A 24,589-nucleotide genomic window follows, 5' to 3' on the forward strand; every position below is an offset into this window, starting at 1 on the left:
CAGAATCGATAAGACGTTGAACAAGTCAAAACATACAAATGTCACTATTCTTTATTTTGGTTTTATATACTCCGACCTTTCTGCAAATTTAGATTTGTCTGTACTTCGATTTTTTACATTCTAGAATTCTATAAAATAGAATTTCTCGTTTTTGAAAATTGGATAATATATCCCTTCAACTTTTCGATGCTTACACATTTTTGTCCTCACTATTTTTGTGGGTATATATATATGTATGTATTCAGATTACGGTGATAGAAACAAACCCTGAAAATTTTAAACCTGTGACATAATTTTAAAATATACATTTTTTTTTCAATATCAGCCTCATAGTATCACTTTTATTAAGCTTATATATAAGGAAATAGTAGTTATTAAATGTTGAAATTCTCAGTCAGTTCCCTCTTATTACATGCAGCAACTTTGTCAAGTTTCGAATCGGTCCCTTAATTTACACCAAAGTTATACAAAACGAAATAACTGCTTACATAAACTACATGTATTTTACATTCAAACTTTCGGAGCTTTCAGGTACGTGTGTTCCAATTGACGTAGAAGCTTAAACGTTACTCAGAGGTTTTTTTTACTGGTTTGGAACAGATCTGGTACACTTCCCAATGAAAATTTTTCCTACCCCCAAATAAGGATCACCCTAATACATGCATACCAGAAAAATCTTGAAACTTGAAAATCAACCGCGCATGCGCGAGTGTTATCGACTGTTCGTGCAGGCTGGCCATCCCGAGTTTCAGCTGTCAAACTGTATCTGAGCGCGATGTAGTTGACACAAATTTTCGAGGCTAGAATCTCAAATAATTGAGGCAGCGACTCGGAAAGGTTTGGGAAGGATTTGTTATCGGGTCGGAAAGTTGATTCTTCAAAGAACGGTCGGAATTTAATGCTTATGCTCCTTGAAAATTCAAACGAACACATTTTGCGTACGTTGGCACGCCTGCGTCGCAGACAAAGAATATCGCTGCGGGAAGATTTCGCCGACCAATGAGATTGAATTATTTGGCGCATGCGCGGTTGATTTTCAAGTTTCAATAGACTGTCCTGGTTCATCGGCAGAACGCTTCTTCCAGAAACGATTCATCGTGTTTCCGCCCCTCTGAAAACGTGCATCAGAAATAGTTGACACCGAGGAGTAAGTAAGACCTCTGTTTACGCAGTCACATATCCCGCGGGATGAGATGGCTTAAATACGAGAAAAAACATCGGGCAAAAGTAACGACCACGTTTCGGTACGCCCGGCGTTTAATAGCCAGGCATAAGCCAGCCGCTAATAGGCCGCAGGAATACGAACTCACTCTACGGATTCCCGCCCCGCTTGGATCCTGAGGGTTTATCTCCTCTTCGCTTTCTTTCAAGTCCGTTACACGCCTGTTGTTTAGCGCTCGTATAAAATGCCGCGTTTTAAGCGCCGTAAATTCTGACCAATACAAAATTTGCAAAATTTTCTTTTTAACACTTGTCTCGACCCACAGGATTCGTACTCTTGCTTCGGTGCTGCCTCGGAAATATTCTTACGGATGGTAATCGGTGAGATGAGACGTGACATAGAATTTCATGATCGGAAGAAACGAGGTGAAAAAAAAAGTTTCTTTGTACGTTGAAACAATTTTTTAAGGCCAATTTTGCGGCGCTGAATATAAATTTTAACAACTAAACCTTTTTGTTGCGTTGCGCTTTTTTTTTGCTTCTGCTTCGAAGAAATTGAGTACACATGAAACTAAGAACGTATTTGGAGTTTCGATTGATGTCGAAAATTCGGTTGAAACGTTGTTGTTGGTTCTTCAATTTAAAACAAGTGAAATTGCTGTCGAGAAAAGTAAAAACCAGTATCAACTGTACGGATGAAAAATTTTCAGAAATTTTACGAAATGAAAAATAGATAATGACGAAACAGGTTAACGATTAAAGTTCTGGTAAATTTAAGAAAAAAATCTTTTGAACACAAAAAGGCATAGCAAAGTAAAAAGGATCGAATATGGTAATTTTTTTTACTTTTCTATTTTAAAGAGATTTCCGCAACTTACGAATACAACTGTCTCGTAATAAAATTAGTAAAAGTTGTCAACTTCAGAAAGTTGATTTTCTAATCGAACTGTTGAAACATTAAGTGTTCGGGTCATCTAAATTTCTGCCTCTTTGACATGCAACTTGAACTATTTTTGGCTCGGGACTGACAAAGTTCGACAAAATCCAGTCTCATATTGACTCGCGGCTGATGTATGAACATACCAAAGGAACGAAGATTGCCCGCGTCTAACAAGTGACGTCAATGATCGCCAGGATATTTTCCTGTTGCTTATGTGTCACCGTGTGTCGTTTACCGCAAGAGGGTTTGGACGAGGGATTCTTCTCGGCTATAATCCACCGCTGCGGCGCATCTCAGAGTTTAAAAGCATTACTGTTATATCTATACGGTAGGAATAAACTGCCGGCACGGTTCTTTGACAGGATTGTCGACCGGCCACTGCTCTTCTTCGAACCCTAATGACCGGGTTCAACCCTCTAATTTTCGAGAACTTTTCACTTTCAAGACTCGGCCAAGTGAGTATAATCAGTGAATTATAGACACAGTAACTTACTTGTACAGACTGGGTAGAACAACGGAGTAGCCCAAAGTCACCGACCGCTTGTGAGACATTGTTGTCGTTTTTTTTTTTTTTTCTCCTAGTCAGTGAAAATCCCGAAATCAGTTACGTCACTTTGCAACTTGAGACTTGTCTGAAGTCCAGTAAACCGCAATGAAGCCAACCATATTCATTTGGTTTTAAAAATCTTGAACTCGTTCGAAGTCGTTTTGAAATTGTAAGATAGCGATTTTTTCCTCAATGTTTCCTCGATTATTTTCAAACGTGTTGAAATTTTCATTTCATTCATTTAAATTTCGCGTAAAATATATTGAAATGATCGTTTTCGGATAACTTGTAAGTTGTTTGTTGGATTTTGAGGAAGGAATAATTTTTCTAAGCAGCTCTTTTAAACAGCATAGATTGAGATTTGTTATTTTATTATTGTTTCATCCTCAACTTATCACTAGATTCTTAGCAACATCCGCAGACTGTACGAAAAATAAATAACATACCTGTGCAGAATATCGAATCGTAGATTTTGATTGAAGCAGGAAATGATGAGATCAGTGGAATTCCGGCGTAGTTGCGAGGTCGAAAAGAGTTTCAAATAAACTTTATCATTCAAGAAAAAAAAAAAAAAAATGAGATCTGTGAAAACCGTTTCGAATGAATTCAAAAATTTGATATTTTCAACAAGAAACATGTTGAAAATTAATATTCATGTTATTCGGGAATGTTGGAAACGAGCTTTGTTTATCTGGTATCTGATATTTTCTCGATTATCCTTAATTTTTGTTCTCTTATTTCTCTTCGAACTGCTAATCTACTGAATCGTTACTTCACTTAGCACCAACCACCATCGGTAGATTCTCGAAAGCAAACCAGTCCCGAGTTCTTATCGCTTCTGATCATTTAATCCGACTATATCCTTAGAGATTCGATGAAACTCGGTGAAAAAGGTCCTCAAGCAGCGCGACGTTCGGCCATTTAGCCGTGTCTGTAAGCCTCTGGAATTTGCGAAAGTAAGTTAACGTCGTGTAAAGGTATGTATATGCGGGCCTCTTTCGACGGTGGCTCAGTATTTGATGTTTGAATTTCTTCAAAGAGCCAGCGGGCGCACGGCGTCAACGCCCACCTAATATTATCGTCATTTTAAGCGTGAGGAGAACTCGCAAAAACAAGATCACACTCCTTGATACCGGGCTTGTGCTAAGCCTTGTTTATGCCGTCGGTCCGCAAGAACACGTGATCCACGAATATCCCTTTATACCATTCGCCCCGATTCGCGTATCACAGTATTCAAATTGCCATTATTCCGCCGTATTTCACGGCTCAATCGCCGCAACAAATTTGGACAGACTTTTTTATTTGTTCACTTCGCATCATTAGGGAGGAAACATTTCACCCTACTATGTTAGATGGCAAAAGTGGAACATATGGATTGTTTAATAGAAGAACGAATATTTTAGGGCTACAAAAAGTGAGCTGATTTTGGGTGCGAATAAAGGTGGTGTTATTTAAAGTAATTTGCCCATCCAAAGTTGGATTAAGATATAATAAGTGTAACTGTGTAACTAATTCCGATATTCAATTTTGCATCGATCAGCGCCACGTCGGTTATTTTATGAACCCTTCTTTGCCTGCAAAATTTGACCACATTTTGAACGCGCCGTTCGTAAGAGAGTGTCCTCCTATACACTCCATAGTGGTGGAACAGATTCGTGTAAAAAGTTCGTAGTACCGACAACGCCACTCGCAGCGCTAGTGTCGTTTGTTGCATCGAGAATATGCGCGCGCAGAAGTGAACCGTTACGTTAGTATTGCCAGCCATCAGGTGCAGTGAAATAAACAACACCAGCGCTGTGAATAGCGTTATTGGTACTAAAATCTTTTGACCAAAATTTGGCCCACTTTTGTTGCGTGGTGATAATAAAGTCTCCTCTCTGATATCACTTTCTAGAATCAATAAAATCCCTCTCGATTTCAAACCGCATCACAAGTTGAGTTCGTCGTGCCTTTGGGCTTCGGAGGAAGTTTTTTTTTTTTTGAAGTTTCATAATGCCGTCGGGTTCCGGATCATACGAACAGCCCCGTTTTCAACAACACCGACGGGGTCTCATCCCCCTTTTATGCACCGCCGTTTATTTTTCATTAGTCTGGCCGTTGACGTATCCTACAGACCTCGTGTCACCGCGATGCAGAGCTGACACTTTTCATCTCGGACTCTGAATTATGATACGAGACTAACCTCACGAGGTTCGGAAAGTCATTGTCGTTTCTGTATGACGAAAAAATCCGCCCTGTCATCCGGATTAATCCGACTGACTGGCTACGCTCTAATAGAATTGTCGAGATACGACTATTTTGAAAATAGAACGTGTCTCTCTCTTGCTCAGGCTCGTCGCTTTATATAGAACACGACGTTACTCGGAACCTGCGGCTTTCTGACGGGAGATTTCGGTGTTTTTTATAATCTATTCACTTACTAGTTTATTTGATCAACTGGTTTTAAAATTTCTAAAAAGTTTGAAAAAACTATTTGCCAAAGTCACGAATTGTTAGGTTTTGAATACACTATGTTTCGTTGCTTTTTGTAACATATTTCTTTCGTTTTTTTTGTTTGCACACGACTAATGAGCAAACTAAACTTTAAAATTCAAATCAACCACTTTTGAAACGTTGATTTATCTAGTCTTTAATTTATGTTTATTTATTGATATTTTGGAATGGATCCCAAAGGAAGTTCGTAAATTTTTTCCTGGCTCAATCAGTTGATCTTACGTCAACATTTATCAATGGTGTTCCGGTCGTTTCTCATTCGTTGCGTTTTAACTTGGCCAAATGAAAATAAAGACAAAAAAAAAAAAAGAACTGGACATAAATTTGGCATTAACAAGTGGAAACATTACGTAGTATAATAAAAATAAATTACCATTGGGCGAAATCGCGGGCTGACACGTGTAACGAATTGGCAATAAGAGTTCGCAATTCGTTTACTTTTCAAACCATTTTATCAAAGCCTTGATCCCCTTGGAGAACGCCGATAAAACTTTTACAAGTGACCATGGCAATATAACGAGTGTCTGCTTAATATGTTCTCCATTTGTGCCCGTACATTTGGGATCTGTAAATCCAATGCAGGAAAATACGACTTTTAGTGCTGATAAATACGGATTACGACGACAAGCTTCTGGTAACCTTTAAACTTCCTAAGCTGCTTAGGATCAGCAATTGCTCTTATTGCTCACCGAGGCATCGTTGCATCGGTGCAAGGATCATATCAGCTGCGTAAGCTACGCTTACGAAGAAGAGAAAAAGACAACGAAGAAGGACGTGTAAAGAGTTTCGAAAAATCTCGCAAGTCAACGATTTTTAGGCTAAAATTGAAAGACATTCGTTATGAGAATTGAAGCCCGATGAAATTGTCCACAAAACTTAAATTTTTTATGACTATCAAATAATTTTTTTCTGGAATGTCTACACATTGGCAATTTGATTCGATCCTGTGTTGAAAAAAAAGAGAAACAGCTGTACGACTGGTACTGTAACGATTGTGCGTGGGTTTGAATCGAAGGGGAATGTTCCAATTTGAAATGCAAAATGGTATAGGTTGGTACAAATGATTGTTCCGCGGAATGTGTTTAAGTCGGTATAAAATGGCGATGGAAAATTTGCATTTAACACACGGCTAGAGATGTCGAAATGAAGTGTTCGGAACGGTATCGAGCCTTGACCACGGTTAACACGCTATAAGTGCCATGGTTCAATAACGAGTGTTCGGTCTCATTTCTGTTCTATAAAGAGCCGAGGAAGTAGTTCTTCGCATGCGGAATCAAAGTCCTAATCAAGAACATCCGTACGCCGAGGTAATAAAATTGATCTCAAGTTGGAAATTATAGTTTAGCGAATGAACGTTACCCGGCATATAAGTGGCGCGTTGAACACGTCCAGGAAACTCTCACCTCTGCGATATCCATATGCATCTCGTGTGTGCATGGGTGTATATTACACGGGTCCGACTTCCCGGAGGCACGTATCAGAACCGGCGGTTCCCGAAGCCGCGTCCCATGCCGAGCCAATCCGCACGGCGACGTGCCTGCAGCATTAACATGCGAAAGTCTGCGGTAAGAATTTCGCCAACCTAGTGTAAAAATAAAAATAGATACTCGACTAGTTTACACGGCTGTATTGGCCAGACAGATCGTTTAATGGCGCCAGAAATACCTGCTCGGTTAATTATCACGCTTGCTGAACGGCATTGGCTCTGGCTCGCAACGCCTTAACCGCGACGTATCGAAAACCGCGATAAAACTTTCCTGTACCCGCATTCCGATCGAACTATATTGCTCCTGTTACAAGATAACGCGGCTTATACTATATGAGTAATAATTATAGATCACCTGCGTCAATTGCCATGTTGTAGCCTTCAACGATATACTTGAATTGTGATCGTTGTATACTTTTAACTCGCCGTCGAACTTGCGAGGCATTGCATTCAACGGATATACCATGTCACAGTCGTTGGTGCATAGCGTCTCTCAAATAGAAACACAGTATTTTCAACCATACTATATAACCAGAGCTTGCAATTCACTGCACATACTGTCAATAATGTACAGCTTATAATCGTAAGTGGCATACCAAACTGACAAACTTTTTCTCATGCCTTTGTTATTGAATACTTATCTCATACAAGACCGAAGACTCTAGTCTTCATCCAATTATCTCAACTCAGCACTTACACTGCAGATCACTATTTTAGGAATCGATATGGATGACCCACTCAAATTCCAAATGACACCTGAATTTCGGGGAAGAAAAAAATAATATCTGTACACAGTGACTGAAACAAATATCGGTATAAGATTAATAAAACATCAACAACTCGTTTCAAACTATTCTCGGACATAATATCGCTAAAACGCATCATCAACAGTGCACAAACCGGAGTTGCAGTGCCATTAAATGCAATGCGGTGCAGTGCTAAAGCACTTTGTAAATGAGCGTTGATAGACAGCATAGGCGTCGACTCCGGGGTTGCTCAGGTGTAACTTCATAGAATTTTTACACCTCTCCGTTAGTTGGTTTATTTTTAACATGAGTCATCAGCTTCTTGATTTAAGATTTCTGTTTTGAAGATGGTTAATTTTTTTACATCTACATGGGATTTACAAAAGTTGGCGCCTGTGGTCGATAGCATTACCGAAGTGTTCCGTTCCCCCTGAAACTCCAGGGACTCGACGGTATTCATCGGTACCTAGCAGCTGAGCCAGGACACGGCAGTGATTATAAAATTACAGCGTCTCGGTTGTCGGTGTTAGTCTTACACGGATAGCACAATCCATAGCTGGCAACACGCTTGGGCGGGATAACAAATAGATTTATAAGCGAGCGGTGCTATCAAAGAGGCGGGGTTCTAGGCGTGTTGACGCGGAGTCTTGTCCACGCTGACCACTTTTACTCCGCAGGCTGAGCTTCGAGCCAAGCTCGATGATGCGCCTCGAGGCCGTGATCGACGACCGGCAAGTTGGTTTCGACGGCCCCCCGGTGGCTGGGGTCAAGCTGTTTGATTCCACCGCTGGAACAACACGCACCGCTTCGAACCTGGTGTTGACCAACTTCCGCCTGGGTATTTCAATCTTTTACCCCCTAGCACGAGCGAGATATTAGTTATGAAGTTTATTGACTTTTTTTTCACTCTTTCATAGCGTGTAGTAGGTACCTTCAACGGCTTGCATAAAGAAAATCCTGTTCACAGGATCCTCGGTCCCATCTTTTTCATCACGAATACCTGCGAGTACTTGCGATTGGAATTGTTAATATGCGAAATGGGTGAGTCTTGTTTGTTTCCTGACACGGACTTGAAGATACCTCGACCTTGCACAGAGTATGTTAGTCAATGTTTGGAGCACGAGTTAAGTATTGAATAAAGTTTACCGAGTGCACGGTGATGTCGCAAATTTGGGAATTCGTTACAAGTTACAGTTGTTCAATTCGTAGTTGACTCAATGATAAATTACAGTCGTGTAAGATCAGAAATTTATTTCTGCTCAGGGCTATCGGAATGTTCGAAGAACATCCATGCCGCAGTTATTATTGAAAAAGCAAAATGTTCATTAGTGGGAGCCAACATCATCGGCGTGTTTTAAAGAAACATAAATTCTTGAATGGACCAGCTCTGGGATGTTAGAAGAAAATGTCGAAATTACCATATAAAATTTTGTTTTCAACACTACATCGTGTAGCTCGACTCAAATTATGAAATGGGTATTATAATGATCCGTATGGTTTACGAGTGTTTCCAATGTGACCATTCGCCAATTGATTTACGGATCTTTTTAACGGCCATTCCAGTGTCTACGTCAGTGCAATTCGTGGTACACGAATACCGTCAAGGGTCAGATACGCTGTATATTTTTTGCCCGTAAGCTGCGTTCGACCAGCCCGGAAGACTTTCGTAGACTCAATTCGATCCAGTTGCGCACACATCAAACATCTCTTAAAAACGATCCCGCGACGAACAGAGCCGCATCATGATTATCATAATCTGGCCCCCGTCATGCGTAATTCAGTAACCCAAAACGGCGATAAAGTGCAATCTGTTAACACATGCCATCGCATTTTGGCGTTGCGTGTTTTAGGTCACGTGCACACTGTCGTATCGTGGATGCTCACCATTACGAACTAGCCGTTGACACGGATCGTGATATAACCGCCCTACAGAACCAGCAAACCAAAGGTCTCTGGGGGTGTTTCTGACAATTAGTTGACCGTGTCGGGTTCCCACTCGGACATTCCGAGCACTCGAGGAATCCGGGCAGTCGGTGGAACTGCGGTAGCGATTACCGATTACATCACGGACCGAGCACGAATATCGTAACTATAATAATATGAAAGCTGTCTCCTAAACCTTGAATTTATCGTCCGCTTGGTAAACCCACAACAGCCGTTCGGCAATTAATAAATTCTTCATCGCTTGGCAGGTAACAGGAACTTAACCGGTATTTATACGGTGCACCCGAATTGGGACGAATCTGATCTCTTTTTCAAGTAACGGTACTTGTTTACGCGGTTACTTGTAGTCGGAGTAAATCTATTTTCAATATTTTCACATGCAGACAGACGTGAAAGACACCGTTTGATGCAATTTTAATAACTTACATAGCGTACATCCGAATGTCCAAGTTCATGAACATTCGCATTCAATCCAATGATTTTTAGGACTACAGAGTATTTTCTTTACACCGAATAATGCCAAAGGCTTCGGGACCATCGTACTTTGCTAAGTAACCAAACTCAGGCGTGAATTTCCTTCACAATTGGGGGTAAGTGCTGATGGAAGCTTGACTGAAGATTGTGTGAAGTGGTGAATAGTTTCGCTAAATGTTGTGTTCTGGTGAACGGCTGGCTGTACAATATATCAAAATAAGAAGTGGGGTCAGGTTACATGCCCTGCGCGCGTGTTTTCCCATTCGGAAAGTAGGCTGCGTTCAAAAAAGGGCCCACCCGCCCAGCTATTTGGATCATAAAATATGTGAGGATTTCTTTTCTGCTTGCGTTTCGTGGGACACGTCGTCGACTGATTTATAAGCGTGTCCGTGGTTTTGGTCACGATCACACGGCGCTAAGCGTAGCTTTTTTTCACCCTCATGCTCAAGGGTTTACACATGGCTCCACAATGACCCGAAAACTGTTCCAAACAACCGAAAGAGCAGCAAGCGCTGGCTCACGGTTGAACAGCTTCCAGCCTCGTAGAGAATCTTGTTGAACTCGGGCCCGGCACTTCCTTAGCGGATTTATGTACTCTCGGTGTGCACTTTGGAAAAACTTACCGAGAGTTCCTTCGCTCGAGAATGTAATTAACATGCAATTATTTGTGTGGTAGGAACTTTTTCGTAAAATGCTTTACTGCATCTCACATATTTTCAACATTAGAAATCTTCGGCCAACAGGAAGCATTCTGTGCAGTGCGTATGTTTGTATGCATATTACATATCCCCCAGATTACCTTAACATACATTTTCATAAATTAAACCTCAAACGTTCTCGATGTTAGGACCTATAAATACTCTTAACGAACCTTGTATATTTCAAGTCTGGCCACGTCAGCTGCTGCCAGCGCATCTTCTGAATCAAACTAGTGGAAAGTATATATCCTAAAATCAATTGGTTTCTGCCGCTTTTCGAATCTACTCAAATGTTTACTCACATACCTTATACATTAGCTCTCGTATATAAATTTCATTCCAAATTCCGTCATCTACTGCAGGTGCATCGTTTACTTTCCAACCTTCGGCTTCATACTGTTCCGGAATTATGGGAATGAAATACGGTAATTCGAATCTCGAATAAACTCGAGGCTCTGTAATGTAGACGTAATATTTTTTTTTCTCCTCTCTCATACGTCGTGGCAAGTTTAATTATATTCGCATCACGAACTCTTTGCCGAACGTCAGGGGACGTTAGTCAAGGACCGATGCACCCTGTTCGTCCAGTTGACGGCCAAAAGAACGAAACAAATAAAATTGAAAATACAAAAAAAAAAAGTACTTGCACCGGTTCAAAGGTGAATTTATTCTACCCGTACGGACAATTCAAAACTCTGTTGTGTACCCAAAGTTTCGGCGTACTGAATGGTCAGAAATTTTTTCATCTATTTTCATGAAATTTGCAGTTTTTTTTTACTTCAACAGTTTCATTTGTAGACTGTCAGTAATTCTCGCTTGACTCTCTGACGATTTACACATTTCTTACGACTGTAAAGTGCAAAAGTAAGGAGCAAAGAGGACAGTGCTACAGATCTACAGTTTCGGTATTTCTACGTTGGTTTAGTATTTTTCAAAGAATCCCCGAGAAACTGACGTAAATATTTACGAATTAAAATAAAAAGAATCCCGAACTGTTACAGATAAATGTTGGAACGATTCACCAAATGCGTGACGGTGACGAGTGTTTACAGCGACTGTAGCGATACCAATAATTTCTAACCCGGGTTGTATCAATGATTACTCTAAACCTTCCGTATGGTCTTATCTTTTCCTCTGATGGACGGATAATGATTCGCGAGGAACGGTCGAAACTAATATACTGTCAGTCAAAATGTCTCGTGCCTAAGAGGGTCCATTCGGTTTGATGAGCGACTATCAACTTTCCATCGTTTGTTACAAAACCAGTAATCCGCACGCTGCGGAGTACGAGTGCTTTGAGACCTTCATATGTGACATCAGATTAAAAGGGTATGAATAGAGTCTCCACCCACCGGTTGGTTACACTTCGTGATATGCTCTCCGCCCATTTGGCATGAGCCGAATCACACGGGTGGTGCTCGCGCAGAATGAATGATGGAATGCATGTTTCATGGACATCCGTAAAAGGATCACGAAGGAGCCGACGAGACGTGCAACAGCGCCAGTCGGCCTGCAGCGTTGGCTACTGCTTAACGCATTACCAACCTGACAACGATACGATCTGAGTCCTCGGAGATATATTCACTCTGTTTCAAATTGATTGTCACACACGTCGGAAGCGGTTACAAGTGGTCACTTATTGCGTTGGCGTATCTCCTCGATCTTCTGGATATCGCAAGCGTGCTTGGCACTCGGTTACGCGTCTGCTTACGGCCACTTTTAAACGCGTGTCTCTGATCTGCGGATCTTAAAAATTATACGCCGCTAAGCGCGACGGACATTACGAGCTTTCACGCTTCTTGATGACGGTAGCTTCTAACCATTTTTAGACCGCAAAGTAAAAATTTCTGCCCAAGCAGTCGCTTTCCTACTTGTTGGAGTGCGAATTTCAGGTTAAAAATTAAAACTCGTCATACGCCAAGTCCCGTTAAAAGTTTGATAATCGTTTTCAGGCACATATCATTACTGTCATAGAAGGTGGACTTGGTCAATCGACCGGGTCTCCGGTTTAAACGTCTATTTGAACCGTAGAAAAGCTTGTGGTGGTGCTCGAGCCTGGTGATAAAATACACCAAGTGGAGTTAACGGCTTTCGAAAATGCCTCTCAAATTTTAAGCGAGGAAATAAAATCGACAAGACACTGGTTTGAACCGAAGCTGTGAATAAGATTTAATCCTGTTTTAATAGCTGGTCCGCTGTGTTCCTCCATCTCGATTGGCAGCTGAAGGTGATGCCTCGAAAATTGATGTTTCGTGAAATATACCGAAGTAGGCTAACCAGCAAATTTATATTCCGCAAAAGGCGAGAGAGTTTCTTCTAGAAAACTCCAAGCCGAACAGTTGGTCGAGAGACACTCGTTAGCATACAAACGTGCACAAATTACGTTGTTGCCTTCGATCCTCCAGGGATTATAATAACCAAGTATGAGATACGCAGACAGATCGAATAAGCAGCACGATGTTTTTTGGGAAGCAATTATTGGGGAACGATGCTCATTCCCGGAGCACAACTTGGCGGATTATGATCGCTTGGCTGACGGGAAAAATGCACTCCTTCAAGCTTTGGCGGATCATCTTTTACAGGCTTTTTGTCGACGCCGGGATACTTGACGTAGCCTGAAGCTATGCCGCCCATCGGTAGAAGAAACCTGCACGCAAAGCCGATTATTGGCGTTTAATCGCCCAGATGGATTACGAGTTGCCAAAGCCGGCAATTCATTGCTATTAGGGCGTTTAATAAGTTATATCGCAATAGCAAACGCACCTCAGGATTGTACGTCAGTTTGTTAGTCCATATATACATCAAGCGATAGTGCGGACAGTTTGCTCGGAGATTGATGGAGCATAATTGAAAAGCTCGCGATAAATCGACCGATGAAATATCACTCCAAGAGATTTTATCATCGTTCGCGGATGTCAGTAACAATACCAATCGCCATTATAACCCGGAGATTTAGATCTTGATGTACGCGTTTACGTGCTGGTACCCAAGCACGTAGCCGATTGAAAAAAGCTGGGAAACAAATTTCATCGTTAATCTCTCGTGTCTAGAAGCTTCCATTGTCTGGATTCCGATCACGATCAGCCACTCTATTCATCATTGCAAACGCAACAACAAGTTGAGTTCTGGAGTTTCTTTCTATGATCACTCGGATCGTTTTATCACCAGACAAAAATATTACTTCTTGATTACGCAAAGCCTACCACCTATATACACAATACCTTACGTTGTAGGCACGTATCATATACATTAGGTACGAATTATTGCCTTACAAATATCTGAGATGCTGCGAACTGCTAGAAAATGGTTTCGTTTTCTGACAAGTGGTCCGATACCACTTGTGAACGGATTTCTAACAATGCCGCTGTTCCCTCCTTGTAGAATCTTTGCGTAAAAATGATCTCTCGTGACTTTCGCCCAGTGGTTAGATCGACGAGGAACTGGTTTCATCCCAGGGTATGACCTTGCCACCCACGGTGCTGTCAGGCGTCACAGTTGTCAGTTACAGTGGTGGCGGTTTTACCCTTCACAAGCCGGTTGTCTCGCGCCTTTTCCGGTGGGTCTTAAACGGCGTTACAACCGTCCAACATACGCTCGCCGTTAATGCACCGTGCGACAATGTTACGAACAATCTCGTTTATCGGTCCTCCCGAGCCGGAGAGTCGGCGAATCAAATCGCAGGAATTCAATTCAGCCCGATTCGCTCCGCCGAGGTGTTTTCTCCGGCAGATCACACCCGCTTCAAGGTTTACGGGACCCGACTGCACCTACTCAGTGGCACGTGAGTCCAGCCTTGGAAACAATTACTGTTCGAGTAACGGCGATGAGGAACAATGCGACACGCTGTCCTCAACGGCAATTAACAAGGTCCTGGCAAAATTCATGCACCGTGTGACGAGAACAGCAATGGAAGCGCACTTCGCTTCGACCACCAAGAAGCAAATACCGTGATAACATCTCGACGCTTCTTGTGTCGGCGCTGCGGCGGCAGAGGTGTCCGTATGTATACAGCACACACGACTAGGATGTAACCAGATGTGGAGGAAGAAGTGTACGAGACTTGAGTCGAGTGACGAGGGAGACGCCACGAGACACTGCTCCTCGCACTCTTAAAGACGCTTAAGTATCCCCGTTGGGAAACTAGATACAGAAACAAAAGGAGAAACTATACCCTAAACAAACAGATCTCCCGACGAAACCTCGAGTTCGTTCGTTCGACCCTGCGCACCACCCTCTTCAAGAGAGGGAAATACCCGGACTAGCTGGCTAGCTGCAGCTCATCGCGGGGAAGGTGACCAAAGCTGATTCTCACAGTAATTATGTGGATTTTAGACCTAAGCAACCAAATAGATTGTGTAAATAATTCCAAAAATGAACGCTTTCTGTTTGGATTCACGCGGGTTTCTCTCTCTCTCTCTTTTTTTCAATTCTCTTTTTTCCTCAGTTTCATTGTATCGCCTCTTGAGAATGCACCCGAAGTGCTGCAGGGTACTTGGTGACTCAAACTTGAAAAGTCAAGGAGCGCAAACTATGATATTGCTATGCATATAACGTACGAACACGGGAGTATAAGGTGAAGAAAAAAGACAAAGCCGGGGCAAACAAATATTATACGGGCCGTCAACGGTACCAGAAATTGGTAGCCGATGATCGAAGATCAACGTTAGATCATCAATTTATCACCTTGATCGAGAATACATTTGTTTCAATTATTCTGGCATTCTTCTGGCATAAGCGTTGCGAGTTGGAATCATTAAAAAAAATTTCATTCAAGTATACTGTGCATAAAACTCCTAGTCTGATACTACGATCTGAAAAATGAAACCAACGATCCGCAAGGTTCAATTGAAAGCTCGAGATAGGGACAAAAATCAATTCCGGTAATCGTATATAGCCTAACAGCGCATATATCTCGATACACCTTTCAAGTTCTATATTTATCTTCTTTGCAAAGAAACGTAGGCTGTTCAACGGAATGTTTCATACGATAATAATCGAAAGTGATAAGAAGATAAAAAATTTGAAGCCTCCGGTATGCGAATAACACTCGTGATTACGCGCACCTTCGATTAAGCGCCACAATCATCGGTGTGACGTGTATTTCTGTAGTGGAAAAAGACCAACCAGCTATGTGCAAATGCCGAGTCAAAGGCGATATATTGCGGATGGATTTTAAACCGACGCGTTATTCCTCTCGCGCCGCAATTTGTCACTCCAAAACCCATTCGAAGGCTGTCGTTCCACTTGTCCCAGAAGACGGTGTGAATGTCTTACAAGGGTAACAGCTCGTCAATCGACGAACTGATTTTTTTCCTTCAGAAACGATCCGTGATCCTCACGTTCTGGATCCCGCGGTAGTCGCGTGTTCAGAAAAACATGACATAGATTTGGATTCGTCTAATCAGTCAATCAGAATGCAGTACCAACAAGTTACCGGGTGTTTGGACGGTCAAATGTGGAGATTGTTTTCCATTCGAGGTACGTGAACGCGTTGAAGATCACCATGGAAACTCTTGGGACGGGGATCTAGGCATTCGACGAATGTCCCGACAGATAAACGATCTTTTTCTTCGTGGTCGGGTTCCTTTCTTTCCCGGGATACCTTTGCGGTGAAATATTTGGTGAAATCATGTTAACAAAATTCCTATCTCAGACCGCTCGTTAGAGGTGGCTTGCCTCTATATGCCCGTACAAGGTAGAGAATATAATCACTGGGTCAAGGACTCTTCTTAACATCAGCCGGCTTTCGATTAATGGGCTGATTAAAATAAAACGTCGAGTAAATGACACGTTTTTAATATTCGTGTTGAACATGTTTTGATTGGATTATATTTCATTCCCATATATAGCTTGAACCGTAGTTCGGATGAAAAAATTTACATTCCTGAAATTGGGCCGAGTGATTAAAGGAGTGCCATTGACTACTTCCTTCAAGTCTAACGAAAGTGTTATTAAAAACAAGTCTTTTTATTTACGGTACGTCAAGAACCCGATTCTACGCATGACATACAAGTAGCAATCAGTAAAATAATTATGGTGATTTTACGTCATAAAATAGCCTGAAATTTATTGCTTGCAAACAAAAGGGTTTCATTGTTAGTGATGAATGAAATCAGAACCAAGCCGACAAGAATTTTTTTTTATAAAATAAAACGTTGCGACTCCTGGTTGAGATTCTCGTACAGGTCCGATCCTCAGGTCCGAATCATCGCCATTTAACGATCCCATAACGAGTTGGATGAAACTTATTATAACCTTATCCAGGATCTCGATTAGACGGACCGATTGTTTTTTGTCTGCAATTCAAGTCGACCGTTTAATTATAACCTTCCGTACAAATTTACGTTCCAGTGAATGTTTATTTGATTTGAAAACGTTTTGTCGGAACGAATAAGTGAAGAATACACATCGTGTCCATTTCAAATGGAAGGTGGGGTTCATCTTGCAGCCAGTACTGAATAAACGAATGATACAATATCTCGTGAGTTTCAGTTCAGATTATATCTAATTCATTTTGAGACAGATTGTGTCAACGAATTTCAAGAGACGAGTTCACAAGTACCTCGTTTTACTTCTAATCTCTTGAAGCTGGTACTCAGAATGAGCTTATGGAACGTTAAGAGGGTGCATGGATGTCAGAACAAGATATCTCTGAAGAACCGATGCTCGTCCATAGCTGTTTTGTCTTCTCTCTTTTTTTTTTTATTTCAAACAATGTTAACAACCGATAAACCTGCAGTATTTTTCTTGATTAATTTTATTCATGACTAATCAGACTCATCTATTTTTCTTTACTTCCAATTCGGTCCCCGTTTTTCAGCCATTTATTGGGTGGTGTAAATTTTCGACCACTTTAGTCTGCAATGACTTCCTCATATTTTCACCTTGTTTATGTGTTACGCGAAGTGGCAGACGGAGGAAAAAAGAAGGGTGACGGGAGGGGTTAATAAGAAGGCGGTTGGTGATTGCAGTTCAATCATCGAGCGGAACTGTGAACCGGTGGTGTTACTTATCCGAAGTGCGTAAGTACGCCGGAGTTAATAATCGACGTCCAGCGTCGCTTCCGGCGTATAAACAGCGCAATTACTGGCAAATTTTTTAACGGAACCATTTCTTTTTATTCCGTTTCAACAGGCTTTTTACCAAGCTTAGTGCGAAACGAATCGTAAGTTCGATATTATTTCCGTAAGTAGATTTCGAGGGAAAATATCGAATCAAAGTGACGAATACGCAAAACTGTGATGAAGGCAAAGATATGGAGAAATAATTTGGAAAGAGATTGGTTGCGGTTGTAACGACAAAATGGCTTCATGAACTCGCGATTACTGTGTAAGTTTACTCGGTTTACGATCAATCGGTGACTTTTATATTTACTATCGATAAAAGCCATGCAACTTGACAAGTCGAATAAGCTGTTTGATTACGAAAAAGTACAGTAATTTATTGGCTGAAGACATTAAAATGTGTGTTTCACACCGCGCTATTACCTTCACGATTTACTCCCCGAAGCGAAATAACTCTGCGGGAACGACGCGTGAAAGATTATACAGCGATTATACGTCATGTGAATTATGTGAAAACAGGCTGTTACGCGAAAATCGGTTCACCTATCGGACTTGCCGTCTTTTCATCCCCTCGGCTTTATTTCCATGCGAAATATTTATTTTTACTACTCGGTGCGCCGACTGAAGTAGAACGAAAAATTCTCTCGGTAGTTTGTATTAAAATAAACAACTGTGAATTACTGTGCAATCAAAAACAATTATCATTTCAAAGTCCATTTGTCCAACTTTTTCAGGATCTTTTTTATGTTGCGGGCGAAAATATTTCTGAATTTCACTTCTTCCTCTCTGAAAATATTTCGGCTACCTGATTGAGACGAAAACGTGATGGATGACTATAGACGTGTTTGAAATTCGGGAGTCTACAGGAAATAAACTACGCCCTGGTGAAAATGTCTGTTGAACGTATTTCTAATTGTTTATAGAAAGCTATAATAATGCGTTGAAACCCGAAAATACCACGCTTCTCAAATACTTCAGATTCGAATCAGTTCATGTTTACAGGTTCTTCTTTACACGCACGTGCCTTCGTACTGTAGAAAAAAATTTATGCGTTGAGGCATTTTTTGATCAACTTAAAAATAATGTTTCAAAGAACATCCGGTTGAATAGAATTCGCGTTATTTTCGTCAATTTTCTTTTTCTTTTTTTTTTTCTTTTTTTTTTCTCTAGATTTCTGATTTTGTTCTATCGAGGCAAAATTTGGATTAAATTTCGCTGATACCTTTCATTTCTTTCTCATTCTGCTCTTGCCTTGATCAAACCGTAACTTAGCTGAGCAAAAACAAAACATAACATCGTTATACGTTTATTTTCATCGAATAACAGCGACAATATTTTAAGAAACAGTTTTAAGATTTTTATGAAACTCTTCAGAGTTGTTTGGACGGAGGATTTGGACTTTTTGGTAACTTTACTACAAGATAATAGCACATTAAAAATTTACTTAATTATTATATTCCTAAGCTTCGAAGATAATTTTAGAAACACGGAAATAGGAAATACTGGAATTATGAAGAGCGGTGTACGATTAGATGACGAAGCTTCATTTCAGACTGATTCAAACTTGGTAAAAATCTAGTAGATACTTTCGTTTTCGATCTAGAAATGGATGATTGTATTTAGAAGATTATATTCTATTGAGTTACTGTCACAGATTCTTTCTTTCTAGCACTCGATTCATTACTGCCATTTATACAGATCATGATCAGCATTGGCGCAATGTCCTAAAATGAGATATTCCACGATGCAAGCACGATAAAAAGTTTGAATTTCAACAATCGTAGAGTAAAAGCAAACTGACATCTTCTGTTTTCACATTTTTTAAGACACCTTCGAAACAAAATCACTAAAAAGTATCGATTCTCGACCAATCATCCTCCTCAAGTGAGTCTCTACGAAACAGCCTGCTGCATAAGTGCCTGCGCGTAACGTCCTGTTCCGATCATTGTGCGCGCAGTTGACGAGAAATTTCCAAAGGACGTGTGAACTATCTATTCTGTATGCAAATTTCATATTCAGTAGTCGCGGTCTTTCGCAATGCATTCGGAGCAATGAAACTCGGTTAGAAATGTCATAACGGTGAGTGTTACAGTCAGTACCTAACCCACAACTCTCCCGCAGCAGCTGTCAAATCGAATGAAATATATTTAATTGCAGTTGACAATCCGGATAACAACTATGACAATTCCTCTCACGCGGTATGAAAATGGTGAAATGATTACATGGAGGTCGGCCGTAGGTGTTGGCCACCGGCGTTTCCTGAATGTGGGCACCGGATGATTTATTCACTGGTTAATCTCCGCTTTCTCGGCCCAGCTCGCAAAGGTTAAGCGTCTTGACTTGACTTGACTTCGTATACTGAGAAAAATTTCATTTGTTACGGTAACGAGAAAAATTCAGTAAAACAGGTATCGTTAAAAAAACTGTTTGAATATTGTTGGTACTACGAAAAACGAGGTGCGCGTAACCATTTTGCGCTATCGTCGATCCTTTTTTGGTAATTGCAACGAAAAATCAGTTTGTTCGGTTCACTCTACTTTTTTAGTTAAACAAGGCTTTAACGTCCATTTATCGTTGCACAAGCATTAAATTTTCGCAACAGTTACGAGAAAATGTAGCAACAGTGATCGTAACGAGAAAGAATAGCAACGGATACTAGACTCTCTGGTAACAGCTACAAAACTAATTTTCATTTTCTACCTAGAACTATATTTTTCGATTTTGGTAAAAAATGAAAATAGTTAAGGACTGAGCGGTAACCGGAACTAAAAATTTCTCAGTCGAACCGACGTATGGCAGGCATGCCTGGCTCCTTTTAGGCGTGGTTTCTCCAACGGAGGCGGTTGTAATGTCCCCCGCAAAGTACGTTCATCACATGTGTCGAGCTTGTATCGCTCGATCAGCTCGGTAGCCCCGCGAGTCTTGGATCCTAGAGAAAACGCGATAGGGAAATTATTATGCCAGAAGCGTAAAGCACGTGTTCACGTGAGTCGGTACTCCGCATCCTCTCGACTTCTTCTTCTTCTTATTCTTCTTCTTCTTTTACACCATGGACTCGTAATTTAACGTACCGTCTACATAGCACTCGTGCTTGCAAGCTCAACTTGTCGACTCTGCAGCAACAACGGCTTCGGTTACTCGAACTCGGAACCGCTGAGAAGGCGACTCGCTCCTTCTAATCGTGCCTACTGGTTTTTGCCGCGTCCCACTTTACGTTGCATGAAACTTGACCGTTTGTCATTTTTAGGATTCGGATTACTCAGAATTTTTCACTAAAACGGCTGACGATTGCCTGGAACTGCGAAAGAACCGTGGATAGCGCACACGGATCGAGTCGTAAATTCAAGCACGATTTTTTCGATTAACGACGCCTTCTGGAATTCAATCACTTCTCGAGTTATTTTTGGATGAGGAACTGTCGTTTGGCCCTTAAAGTCAGTTTTGAGAACGAAGTAACGGAGACGAGTAATTTATTTTTGTTGTTTTTACATTGCTACCGAAATCCTCTTCGTTAAATTTATCATAGAAAGTTACGCGAGGTGTCTTTTTTTTTTTTTATTGTTCGTTTTCTGTTTTCCGCGTGTGTGTTTAATAAATTAGTTTCCCGGCTCGTAAATGTATCAGGGATTTTATGATCTGTCGTAAATATGTCAATTTGTATAATCTTACACTGTCTTCCCTCGCATTTTGATAAAAAAATTTTTACTACCTGCGGGAATTGCTCGAATGGTAAAATAACGCTAGTTTTCGGTAGAATTGATGGAAATTACTTTTTCCGTATATTGTCAATTACGTCTATAGTTTATTCCCTTCGTTAACTCGGGGAGGCTTCAAGTGATTTGTTAACTTCTGTTTCGAGTGTTTTTATTATTTTCGTATAATCTCTAACAGACCATTTCTTTGATATCTCGCGCTCTGAGTATTCTTACGTTTTATGATACACGATTATGTATACGTCTCCATAACGCGGATGTGGAAGTGGTTATAAAGTTTTTAAATTCCTATAAAATCACTAGTAAATTCACTCCATCTGAAAATATCTATAAATCATGTTTTTATGTTCATTATACGAGCGTAAAAAGAAATATGAATCTTTCATCGGTCGGTGGTCCAAAATAGCCGTAGACAAGAAGCCCGGAACTCTGTTCGTTGGTTATCAGTAATTCAATTTCAGTCAATCGCAATGAATTCAACGAAATATTAACGAGACTGAGAAAGACTGAAAAACTCCGCCACGGAGCAAATCTGGCTGAATATACCGTTCGAAAAGTAAAACGGCGACTTCAGGATTGCGGAGACTTGAATCGAATAAAACGGGACATGATCTATCGTACGAGGAAAGGTGTTACTCTCCAGTCTGTTATCGCATGATGTGACGTGTATGCGTACACATATCTACTTTACACGTTCCCGATCGTTATTTACGAGGGTGTCGAGACGCCGAAGAGCTGTGAATATGTCGGGGCGAAAGCCGAAGGGAAAAGTGAGGGATGGCGAACACCCGGCACGTTATTAACTGCACGGTGATATAAAACCTGACGTAGGATTTTTTACGGGATCAACAGGCCACGCGAAAGGCAACGGATATTCGAAATGGGAAATTGAGAGTGACGCAACAAGGGACTGCGGTTCAAGGTGATAAAACGGCACACTCTTTTATGGGACGTTAAGCCGTGAAATTGTAATTTAATTGCTCCTCTTGCCTCTCTCTCTCTCTCTCTCTCTCTCTCCATCTCTATCTCTCGAGATCTCAAGATCTCTGTACGAACTGAAGCGACGCTGCATAATTTGCATCGGATTTTAAAAACCGTCCTCAACCTCGCTCCAAGCGTATTTATAAAACGTATTTTGGAGCTTTCGCACGCGGGTCTAAGAAATTAAGAGATGCATGTGCGGTGAGAAGAAATCCGAGTCAAGTGTTGTTCTTGGGAGGAAGACAGAGAAAGTTTACACATCTTCTTTCCTCTCGAGGCAAGAGGCGGGGGAGGATGAGGACACTGTTGAAAATAAAATTATGTCTCATTCTCAAGAAGCCGGTAGTAAAATATGGAAGTCGATAAAAAATCACGAGTGATCTACAAGTACAAAATATGTTTTCTTTCTCTTATTCTTATTATTCTTCTTCTTCTTTTTTTTTTTTTCTTTTTCTTTTTCTTCGGAAGAACGAAACCTGGTTTTGAGTGTCGTTTACTCAAGGGTCGACATAACTACTCAAATATATTGTCACTCTCCTTTTAATCTAAGCATGCGTTGAGTGTAACGCTAACAGATGATCGTTGCTCGAAGTGGATCATAAATTATGGATTTTACATCTTTCGAGATTTGACATGAGAACGAGTTGAAAAATGCCGCGCATTTCTTCGCCAAATACTTTGATGAAAAAACGTTCCGACCGAAAAACCTGCGAAAAGGCATAAAATTTTTTATAACTGTATCAGAATTTCAATTTTTAAGTGAAAAGGAAAAATACTGTCCGAGGTAAAGCTTTATTTTACCTAAACAGAACAACGATATTTTTGGCACAGGGAAACGAAGCCGGAATAAATTAATTAGTAAAGAAGCTTGCGAAGCACAAAAATTCTGCATGTATCAATTACGTTTTGAGAAAAAATTTTTATACTAATGAAATTAAACTGTGATCCACAATTTGTTGTAGCTTTTTTTGAGAGTCAAACTCCGAAAGGTTACATTAGGTTACGAAGGGCATATTTTTTGTTGTTTCTTAATTGAAAAAAGATCGGAATTGATGATGTGCATTAAATCGCGAAAATTGAATTTCAAAATCACGATGCTTGCAGATTCAACTAATCAAACTACGATTGAAGATTATAAATCTTGTTATTCAACCGAACATGATCAACCAAAAGGTTAAAAATTCAAAAGTACAGAAAAAAAATATAAAATGCATCGTTATCAAAATTTGTAGATCTGAATGCAGAATGTCGAAGGAGTAGAATGTAGAATCATCAACAACAAAGTAATAATCGTATGTTCATCCAGTCGTTGGTTCAGCAACCATTAAAAAATTCTCCAAATTCTGGATATTCCGAGCATTTCGATTTTTTTCATTTCCTCAAAATTCGTATTTACCTTGGTTTTTTTTTTTTTTTTCATTTTATATATGGAAGAGACTGGTTTGTTTGACTTTCAGCCCAACTTGGGGCTGCGCAATATCCTACCAAACAAGGAATTTTGATGCAGCAAAGATTTTACAAATTTGATTTTCACGTCTTTGAAAATCCGCTTGAAGCTAATTCGCGATTCCACCACTTGGTAACCTTATTCATCATTCGTGGGTAAAGTTTGAGCAGATTAAGATAAATAGGAACGTACATTCCTTCGGTGTGTCACACAAAAGGTCTTCCAGGCGACGTTGGACAGAGACGATTATACGCGAAAGCTCCGATCTATCACCTCCCGAGCTTAGATTCGTCACGCGTTCGCCTATATTTAGAGGATGAAAAGGCCGGTGCTGAAATTTATGGCAGACCGGCATCGCGCAGCTCTTATTTTCGACTCACGTGAGTTCAGAATCCCCGGATCATACGTCACGACTGCGTGTTGCCGGCGTGACATCGGTAACAACAACGCTCTCAAGCCTCTGAACATCAGTCTTGCACGTCTAGTGATAAGTCTCAAGCGTTTTCTGACACTCGCAAGATTGAACTGTTTGTCTCGTTATAACAAGTGGAATTTAAGCACGCGTTTTCTTTTTTTTCTTCAATATTATATCGGCGCCCAGTAATTGCCAGCGATTTAACGATAATTTTGAAAATTAAAAAGTAGAGTTAAATACGGTTGCAAGTGCAATTTCTTCTCAAAGTCGTCATTTCTTTTTCACAAGTGTCATTTGTTGAAAAAAAAAAGAAGAAGAAATGGTACTTATAGCTGTGTTGAATTCTCCTTCGAATCAATTAGAAAAATCCTCGTTCAATCGCCGCAATAATTGGGCAACGATATAATTTTGACAAAAAATAAAACATGTGCTCGAATTACACACCTCTCACGGGACAAACCGTTCAATATGATAATTTTT

At 40.6% G+C, this 24,589-nt stretch overlaps 1 protein-coding gene and 1 long non-coding RNA gene across 3 annotated transcripts in view; one reads left to right on the forward strand and one right to left on the reverse strand.

Annotated features, from left to right (window-relative positions):
• LOC124178052 overlaps nucleotides 1-24,589 on the forward strand; it is a 106,345-nt gene that overhangs the window by 43,423 nt on the left and 38,333 nt on the right. The gene's annotated exons all lie outside the window — the stretch shown is intronic.
• Nucleotides 5,251-6,885, reverse strand: LOC124178053. 2 transcript variants are annotated; one of them, XR_006869714.1, is made up of 3 exons: nucleotides 6,807-6,885; nucleotides 6,545-6,723; nucleotides 5,251-5,706 (listed from the first exon to the last, which is right to left on the reverse strand). It is a non-coding gene; the product is annotated as an uncharacterized LOC124178053 (long non-coding RNA). The 2 variants fall into 2 exon arrangements; XR_006869715.1 differs by having other exon boundaries at nucleotides 6,501-6,723.

Source organism: Neodiprion fabricii, chromosome 3 (assembly GCF_021155785.1).
Source record: "Neodiprion fabricii isolate iyNeoFabr1 chromosome 3, iyNeoFabr1.1, whole genome shotgun sequence".
Classification (NCBI taxonomy): domain Eukaryota; kingdom Metazoa; phylum Arthropoda; class Insecta; order Hymenoptera; family Diprionidae; genus Neodiprion; species Neodiprion fabricii.